This window comes from Rhincodon typus, chromosome 8 (assembly GCF_021869965.1).
Source record: "Rhincodon typus isolate 14 chromosome 8, sRhiTyp1.1, whole genome shotgun sequence".
Classification (NCBI taxonomy): domain Eukaryota; kingdom Metazoa; phylum Chordata; class Chondrichthyes; order Orectolobiformes; family Rhincodontidae; genus Rhincodon; species Rhincodon typus.
The window spans coordinates 93,920,310-93,929,256 of record NC_063339.1 but is presented as its reverse complement, the minus strand read 5'-3'; the positions used below and the strand labels follow the sequence as shown (position 1 = coordinate 93,929,256).

Genomic DNA, 8,947 nt, shown 5'->3' with positions numbered 1-8,947 from the left:
TAATCTCCTCCAGCCTCAACACCCTCCTATCTCTGTAAATTCCTCCAGCCCATATAAACTTCCTTAGCTCTGTAATTGTCTTTACCCTCACAAAGCTCCCTTTGTTTGAAATCCAATCCAGCCTCACAATCCTCACCATTTCTGTAACCTCCTCCAACCTCACACTTTTCCCTATTTTAGTAATCTTCTCCACTCTCAGAACCCTTCCTGTCTCTAATATCCTCCAGCCTCACAAATCTCAATGATGTGCTTTCCTCTAATACAATGCTTATGATGATACCCCATTTTTACTCCTCCACTTGATGGCGGCACTTTCAATTTCCTGGGCTTCAAGCTCCAGAATATCCTGGTAAACCGCTTCATCTCTATACCTCACTTTTCTCCTGAAAACATTGACCAATCATGAGTCATTTATTCTAATATCTCCTTTTCTGAACTGGCTTGAAATATTGCTTGGCATCTTCCTATGTGAAGTGTCTCGGAGGTCTACAGTACAAAAAAAGGCTCTGTGGCCCATCCAGCCTGTGCCGGTTAAAAACCACCACCTAACTATTCTAATCTAAATTTCCAGCACTTGGCCCATAGACTTGTCTGCAGTGGCATCACAAGTGTGCATCTAAATATGTCTTAAATGTTATGAGGATCTCTGTGTCTACCACCTTTACAGACAGTGAGGTTCAGAGCAATTGTCACAGCATGAAAACGTCACAGACAGGAACAGAGACGAGCTGAGTCTGTGCAAACCAAAGATCACCCACACATTGTGAAGGATGGGAGGGTCCCTGATAGGGGGCAGAGGAGATTTAACAGAATCATTTGTAGGAAGAGGGTTTTTAGTTGCATGGTTAGGGCTGCTTTTTACATTATTCTTTCATGTGACTTGGGCGTTGCTGGTACATATCGAGAATATCCATCTACAATAGATGGACTCTCCTTTCCAACCTTTCCCCTCACCTGGGGTGTGGTAATCTTCAGGTTAAACCAGCCCTATGGTCAGGTAGGACAATGGTGACTTTACCTTTGGCACAGTGATGCTACTGTGCCTTAGTGGTGAAGAGGGGCATGTTGAATGTGGTGGATGGGACACCACTCTGACACAGTGCTTCATCTGGAGGATGTTCAGTTTCTTTAATATTGTTGGGGCTGCACTGATGCGGGTAAGTGGAAAATGTTCCAACACAATCCGGATGAGTGCCTTATAGACAGCAAACAAGTCATTGGGGAATCAGGTGTTTGGGGAAACTGAGATTGTTCTCCTTGTAAGAAAGGAATTTGAGGGGACCTTTGATAGAGGTGTTTACAAAAGATATACATATGGATGATAAAACGTATACTCATCAACTGATCATAAAAAAGGATTACAGGACACATATTGAAAGTTTTAGGGAAGATCTATTGAGAGAATGGGGTGATTTAAGAGAGAAATTTTACACGGCAAATGGGAATGAGCAGGAACACAATACTCACACACAATGCGAATATCCAGGTCCTGATGAACTGAGTAATTCTGTCAGAGTTTGGTGTTACAATTATTGAGATTCCCACCTGAAAGTCCACTTGTAATATCCTGTAACACAAATTCATAAAATCCATAACTGTCAGTCCAGGGTAGAAATTCACAACATCTCCTCCTCCTGGCCGAGGATAACTGTGCATTGTCCCTGCTACACATTATCCCTTGTGGAGGTCAGCAGTGAATTCAGGGGGAAAACTATTTGGGTTTCTGGGAGTTTCCACCTTGGGACTTCATGTCACTGAACAGATCAGCAGGTCTTTGACACATGGCAAAGAATGGCCAAGAGTTAGTGAGATGCAGACAGCAGGATTCGTTTCCTTTTCTTTCCTTCCGTGCTGCTGCACTGCCACAATGAGACTTTGGGCCGGAAAAGCTAACGCAGCTTGATGGATAAGTTGTCTCGATTCTGAACAATGGACAGTAAGCTTCTCCCAGTCATTCGAAAGAATGCCCATTAAAAAGGTAGCAATTACGTATATGTCGTGTTGCCCAGTGTTCCCAACGAAAAGATTAGAAGAATGAGGGAGGATTTCATAAAAAAGGGATAACAGTCAAGTTTCATGAGGGTTACAGTTTATGGAGAGATTTGATACATGGGTGACAAGTTGGCAAATGGAGTACAATGTGGGAAAATGTGAAGTTGTTCATTTTTGAGGAGACAACCAAAGAACACAGTGTTACTGAAAAGGTAAAAACTGTGGAAAACTGCAACACAAAGGGACTCAGGAATAATTGTGCAGGAAACACGAAGCGAGCACACAGTTGCAACAGGTAATCAGGAAGGGTAATGGGAAGTTATCCCTTTTGTCAAGGTGTTTGCAGTATAAGAGTTTGGAATATATGTCTTTGGACAAATGTACAAATTGCTGGTAAGACCACATCTGGAGGAATGTGAGCAACTTTTTTGGTCCACTTATTCAAGCAAATATATCACTTCATTGGAGGCACTTCAGAGAAGATGAACTAGGATAATCATTGGTTTGGAGGGATTATCTTTTAAGCTAAGACTAAACAGGTTTAGAACCTACTAACTAGATTTTTGAAGAATGAGAGATGATCTAATTAAAAATATAGGATTCTTAAGGGAGTTGACAGCATAAAGGCTGAGGGGATATTTCCCATCGTGGGAGCAGATTCTTGATACGGCGGAGTCGTCAAGTTTAAGGCAACACAGACATGGGTAACGGGTTTCAATCGCAAATGAGCTGGAGTGAGGTGGAGAGAAGGAGATGTTAGAGATTGAAATTTCTGGCATTTGTGATTGAGAAGATGTATGGTAAGATGTTCATCTTGAGGCCAGATATGAGAGCATTATTGAGAAGGGTGCAGTTCAGCCTCAGACAGTTCCCAGTGAGAGGGATCGATTCAGTACAGTAGTAAGGAAAAGTAATTTGTAATAACAAGTGAAGGCAATGGGTCTAACTATTACAAAGTGTTATTGGAGGAAATTTCAGCTAATCAAGTAGTGGAAGCATGATAAGCAGTGTTATAACTGAGTAACATTGGGACAAAGGAGAGTGATGGAGGGGAGTTAGATCTGAACATTGTAGTATACGTGTGAAACCTAACACGGTGCTTGTGAAAGATCTCACCTCCTGGCAGTATATCGATGAAAAAACAGGATGGGCCAAGGACAGATTCTTGAGGGACATCGAATACATGGATTTCAGACAGGAAAGAGAGAGTGGAGATGGAGTGGGATTTTCCAATGACGGTCAGGTCAAATATTGGTTTTAAACAGAATGGGTGAGAAGGACATAACCAGAAAAGAGAAACAGACAGAACAAGTAACAATATCTGTGAATTGGCATGGGGGAGAGGCAAGGAGGAGGAGGAGAAATAAGACAGAGTTAGAATGTTTGTAGTTTAGCGAGAATAGGGCAAAGGGTTAAGATGAGCTCTGATAAGGCTTGACACGAGACTGGAGAAAGATGCAAGTTTAGGACTAAAACGAGGAGCAACATGCAAGGCAATTTGATTTGGTGGGCGAGTGGAAGAGAGGGAAGCAGCAGAGACAGCTGATTGGATTGTCTCAATCTTAGTGACATAGAAACTCCATGTGTCTCCCTCACTTGTTGTTGGAGGGGAGGATGGAAAAGACAGGATGATGGACGTGTTTTGCAAAGAAACAATGCCTGTGTTAGTTACATTTAAAAATGAGTGAACAAACCTGATGTACTTAACTTTTATCCAGAATATTAAAATGTACAACAGAAGTTGGGGTTCGAATCCCATGTCAGCAGATGGTGGAATTTGAATTCAATAAAAAATAACTGGAATTAAGAATCAACTGGTTGCCATGGAACCATTGCTAATGGCAGAAAAAAAATCTAATGTCCTTCAGGGAAAGAAATTGGCCAACCTCAGCAAGCCACTCAGTTGCAAATCACTGCAAAGTCTCAACAAAGGAATGAAACTGGGTGGACCACTTGGCATCTACCAAGGCACTAGGAAAGACAACTGCAGAATCAGCCCTATCGACCCCGCAAACTCCTCCTTACTAATATCTGGGGGCCAGTGGCAAAACTTGGAGAGCTGACTCAAAGACTAGTCAAGAAACAGCGTCATATGCATGGAATCATACCTTACAGACAATGACACACGTCACTATCACTGTCCTTTGATAAGTCCTGTCCCACGAGCAGGACAGACCCGGCAGACGTGGCAACACAGTGGTATTTTGACCAGATTGATTTGACCTGAGAGTACTCGACACTGACTCTGACGCCTAGGAGTCTCATGGCTCCTGCTGATTACCATGTACCATCCTCCCTCGGTTGATAAATCGGCAGCAGTATTATTGCTGGATTATTAATCCAGAGACCCAGCTAACGTTCTGGGGACTTGGGTTCGAATCCTGCCATGGTAGATGGTGAAATTTGAATTAAATAATGATCTGGAATTAAGAGTCTAATGATGACCATGAAACCATTGCCGATTATCAGGAAAGACCGATCTGGTTCACTGATGTCCTTTTGGGAAGGAAATCTGCCATCCTTACTTGGTCTGGACTACATGTGACTCCAAACCTACAGCAATGTGGTTGACTCTTAACTGCCTTCTGGGCAATTAGGGATGGGCAATAAACGCTGGCAAAGCCAGCGATTTCCACATCCCAAGAGTGAATTTTAATAAAAAAAAAACTCCTCCATGTTGAACAGCACTTGGAGGAAGCACTGAGAGTGTAAATGGCACCAAATGTACTCAATGTCCACCATCAGGAGTAGTTTGCAGCAGGATTACCAATCAAGCTGGTCAGGTCCTAAAGGACAAAGCTGCCTGGCTGGGACTGCAGCAGGTGGTGACGCAACCAACAAAAGGGAAAAACATAGCTGATCTCATTGTCACGAATTTCTCAGCTGCAGATGCATCTGTCCTTGACAGGATTGATAACAGCGACCACCGCACAGTCCTGTGGAGACAAAGCCTCATCTTAAACTGGAGAATACCCTCCATTGTGTTGAGCGGCACTAACATCGGCTAAATGGGACAGACTTGGAACAGATATAGGAACTCAAAACCAGATATCTATGAGGCTTTGTGGGACATCAACAGCAGCAGAACTTACTCCAGCACAATCTGTAACCTCATGGCCCAGCATATCCTGCACTCAACCATTACCATTGATCCAGGGGATCAACACTGGTTGAATGGATAGTATAGGAGGGCATGCCAAGAACAGCACCAGGTATACCTAAAACTAAGGTGCCAACCTGGTAAAACTACCAAACAGGACTATCTGCATGCCAAATAGCATAAGCAGCAAGAGTTAGAGCTAAGCCACCCCATAACCAATAGATCAGATCTAAGCTCTGCAGTTCTGCCACACCCAGTCGTGAATGGTGATGGACAATTAAACAACTCACTGGAGGAAGCATGCCAAAAATCCCCATCCTTACTGACAGAGGAGCCCAACCTATCCATGCAAAAGATAAGACTGCAGAATTTGCAACAATCTTCAACCAGAAGTGCCAATTGGATGATCCATCTCAGCCTTCTTCAGAGGTCCCCAACATCACAGATGAAAGTTTTCATCCAATCTGATTCATTTCAAATAATATTAATAAATGGATGAATAGTGCAAAGGTTATGGGTCCTGGCAATAGTACCGATGACTTGTGCTCGAGATCTTGCTACCCGCCAAGCCAAACTGTTTCAGTACTGTTACAGCACCAACATCTACCGACAATTTGGAACATTGCCCAGGTCTGTTGAGCACAAAAACACAGAGCAAATCCAACCTGACCAATCTCCCCTCAAGCAGCCTACACTCTATCATCAGTAAAGTGCTGGAAGGTGTCGTCAACAGCGCTATTAAGCAGCACTTACTCTGCAGTAACCTGCTCAGTGACACCCAGTTTGGGTTCCGCCGGACACTCAGTTCCTGATCTTATTACAGACTTGATCCACAAATTCACAAACAGCTGAATTCCTGAGGTGAGGTGAGGGTAACTGCACAGTCCTGCACCAAAACCACTTATTTCCACTTCAGTGACAATGACCTGACTCCACCTTAGTTTCAGCTCATCTGCTGAACCTCTCATCCATTCCTGTGTTACCTCTCGACTTAACTATCCAAACACACTCCCAGTCGGCCTCTCACATTCAACGTCCCTGTAATCTCAAGAATATCTAAAATTCTGCTGCACACATGTTCATTTGTACCAAAACCTGTTCACCCATCACTGTTGTGCTCCCTGACCCATAAAGGCTCCTATCTATAAGCAACAACAATTTAAAATTCTCACTCTTGATTTAATTCCTGGCTGTGATGATCCCTATCTCCCTGCACCACACAACCTTCGAGACTCCAACAATGCATTTAATCATTGCTTCACAATTGGAGGCTGTTTCTACAGTTGCCAGGCAACATGGTCTGGAATTCCCATGATAAACCTCTCAGGTTTGCTTTCCTTCTTTAAGATATTCATGAAAACCTGCGTATTTGGTAATGCTTTTGGTCACCTGACCTGATATTTATATCTATGGCCTTACATCAAAAGTTCCTTGATAACATTTTTGTGAAATTATAAACATGATAAAAATAAAAATTACACCATACACCATCAGCTCTTCAGTATCGCTAGATGAATGATCTGTAACTTTTCAAATAACCGCATTGTGGGAGCACCTTCATCATACAAACTGCAGCAGCACAAGAAAGTCAAACATCACCTTTTCCACAGGCAACAGGGCTTTGGCAACGATCGCTGGTATCTGTGGAAGGAGAAACAGAGTAAATGTTGCAGAAGTGCAAAATGAATGACATGGAATAAAAATGCTGTAGAATTTGATGGTCTGAAATGGAAGGGAAATGCACTCTCTTTCTCAGAAAATATTTCCTGACTGTGAAAGATACCATTCAAAAATTCATCTCGTAAGAGAGCAGCACATGGTCAGGTGGTGGGCAGCAGTGGAAAATTCATTTACAAAAGGTCTATGAAAGTAACAGTAAAATACAAAACAGAGATCAAATATATCCACCATTACAGACTGAAGAGATTAGATACCGACAAAGAGGTGATCAGGGAGCACAGAAATGAGTAAGAGCAGTGCCAGCTGCTATGATCCCACACTCTGGGAAATAAATCCAGAAGAAACAAACATTTCTCTTGGTTTGAATTTCATCTGTGTAAATCCTCTCCGATCACTTTCATTTCTGAAGAAGAGTCCAGACTCGAAAGGTCAGCTTTCCTGCTCCTCTGATGCTGCCGAGCCTGCTGTGTTCCTCCAGTTCCACACCTTGTTATCTCACTTTCGACCAGAGACGGCTGCGCATGCGACCAGCTTCACCTTGGCCCTTTCAAACTTTCAAAGCTGCCGCGCATGTGCCCCGCGGATCATTGCCCCCAATAAAGATGGTGGCGGTCACACAGGCCTATCGCCATCTGAGGCGTTGATTTGTTTTCTGCAAACATGAGTCTGGGAGTTTCAAATGTGTGTTTTCCGACGTGCACTAAGTGTCTGTAAAGCTTCCAAGCCCGTACGAATATCACTTCCCTCCCGCTTTCTGCCGTTTTTCTTTCTTTCTTTTCCATGTCCTGCGCTTACCTCAATTGCACAAATCTCGGTCTCAGCCACTCTGCAGTGCGCGCGTGGATGATCACGTGGTTTACACCGGTCCCGGCCCTTCTTCACTCCGATTGGTTAGAAGGGCAGCTACGTCCGCCAGGACTGCCCCGCCGGCCCTGTGCTGCTATTGGTCCCGCACTGACATCAATCATTCAGACGCGATTGTGAGCTGGAGCATGCGCAGTGCTTCTTGTTGTCATTATCAGAAGCTAATTATCGTCATCAGAATCTTGCATTTTCAGACAAATGAAAATTAGAACTAGATTAGAAAGATTGTTACAGAGATAGTAGCAACTGCTGATATCCCCAACGGACTCAATGTGGCCCAGGATGAGGCATTCCACTCCCGTACATCTCAGTTGTCCTCGTTTTTCAAGGACCGTAACTTCCCCTCCTCGGTGGTCGAGAACGCCCTCAACCGTGTCTCCCACATCTCCCGCACCTCATCCCTCACACCCCGTCCACGCAATAAAAACCAAAAAAGAATCCCCCTCGTCCTCACGTACCACCCCACCAACCTCCGGATCCAACGCATCATCCTCCGACACTTCTGCCATCTGCAATCAGACCCCACCACCAAAGACATCTTTCCCTCCCCACCCTTATCTGCTTTCCGGAGGGACCACTCTCTCCGTGACTCCCTTGTCCGCTCCACACTCCCCTCCAGCTCCACCACACCCGGCACTTCTCCCTGCAACTGCAGGAAGTGCTACACCTGTCCCCATACCTCCTCCCTCACCCCCATCTCAGGTCCCAAGAAAACTTTCCACATGAAGCAGATGTTCATCTGCAATGTGGTATACTTATTCTGCTGTACCTGTTGTGGCCTCCTCTACATCGGCGAAACCAAGCAGAGGCTCGGGGTCCGCTTTGCAGAACACCTACGCTCGGTTCGCAATAAACAATAAACAACTGCACCTCCCAGCCGCGAACCATTTCAACTCCCCCTCCCATTCCTCAGACGACGTGTCCATCACTGCTCACAATCATGGTGCAATATTTCAACCCAAGGTGAGTTTCCAACCACATTACTCACCCCCACACCCATCATCACAAAGACCACATACCATTTCAACTTCAGTAGCATCTCAGTTCATCTGCTGCTGAAACTCTCATCTATTCCTTTGTTACCTCTAGACTTAACTTCCCAAACACACTCCCGGCCGGCTTCTTAATTCCACTTCCCCGTAATCTTGAGATGATCCAAAAATCTGCTGCCCACGTGTTTACTCTCACCCATTTCAATATCTTCGTGTTTTGCCATCCTGTGCTCACTAACATACACATTTTCTGGGTGGCAAAGGACCAAGATATTGAAATTCATATCCTTATTTTGAAATTTTGTCATCACACCTCCTT

The 8,947-nt window shown here is 44.3% G+C and overlaps 1 long non-coding RNA gene across 1 annotated transcript in view; it reads right to left on the bottom strand.

The window, feature by feature from the left end:
• Window positions 1-7,634, bottom strand: part of LOC125483847 — a 9,258-nt gene extending 1,624 nt beyond the window's left edge. Inside the window, exons 1-3 of the long non-coding RNA XR_007262743.1 lie at window positions 7,568-7,634; window positions 6,692-6,733; window positions 1,468-1,567 (exon numbers count right to left, since the gene is read on the bottom strand). This is a non-coding gene — a long non-coding RNA (uncharacterized LOC125483847). The remainder of the gene's footprint in view (window positions 1-1,467; window positions 1,568-6,691; window positions 6,734-7,567) is intronic.
• Between the last annotated feature and the right edge of the window lie 1,313 nt (window positions 7,635-8,947).